The sequence below is a fragment of the Octopus bimaculoides genome, chromosome 13 (genome assembly GCF_001194135.2).
Source record: "Octopus bimaculoides isolate UCB-OBI-ISO-001 chromosome 13, ASM119413v2, whole genome shotgun sequence".
Classification (NCBI taxonomy): Eukaryota; Metazoa; Mollusca; class Cephalopoda; order Octopoda; family Octopodidae; genus Octopus; species Octopus bimaculoides.
This window is the reverse complement of record NC_068993.1, coordinates 45,052,746-45,053,539: the sequence shown is the minus strand read 5'-3', so window position 1 is coordinate 45,053,539 and position 794 is coordinate 45,052,746.

Sequence of the window (794 nt, the reverse complement as noted above, 5' to 3'; positions counted from 1 at the left end):
AATTATAATAATGAGCTAATTATAAACAGTGCTCAGGTGTAATACACCTCATTAGAAAAGGGGTGAAAGAGGGGACAGAAAGCCATAAAGAGGAAAGGGTACAGTTATGTCAAGAGTAGTGTTGGCAGAATTCAGGAAATGTGGAATTCTTGAAGGATGCAGTAAACTGACAGCTAACAACTGAAGTAGGTAGTTTATTCAGAGATTAGACCAATGTGTAAATGTAAATATTAAAAAAAAAAAAAAATGTTTAATCTGTGGAGATTATGTTAATGTGTGAAAAATTTTGTTGATATATACAACATGTTACATTATAACAAGTACTAAGAGAAAAACACAGCTGGATATGCTGCAAGTTTCAACTCTGCTTAGAGTTCCTTCCGCAGCTGTACACAAAGCCATAAGTATTAGTGACTAAAGTAAACTGAATAGATCAATTTGTGTGTTTAACATTTTCTTGGCAGCAAGATCAAATATTGAATAACTTGTGTTAAGTGTTTTGTTTTGTTACTAAAATGTAATACAGAAGATATGTATAGATTTTTAGCCAACACTGTCACAACAAAAGTAACTTGTACATCATCATCATCATCATCATCGTTTAACGTCCGCTTTCCATGCTAGCATGGGTTGGACGATTTGACTGAGGACTGGTGAAACCGGATGGCAACACCAGGCTCCAATCTAATTTGGCAGAGTTTCTACAGCTGGATGCCCTTCCTAACGCCAACCACTCAGAGTGTAGTGGGTGCTTTTACGTGTCACCCGCACGAAAACGGCCACGCTCGAAATGG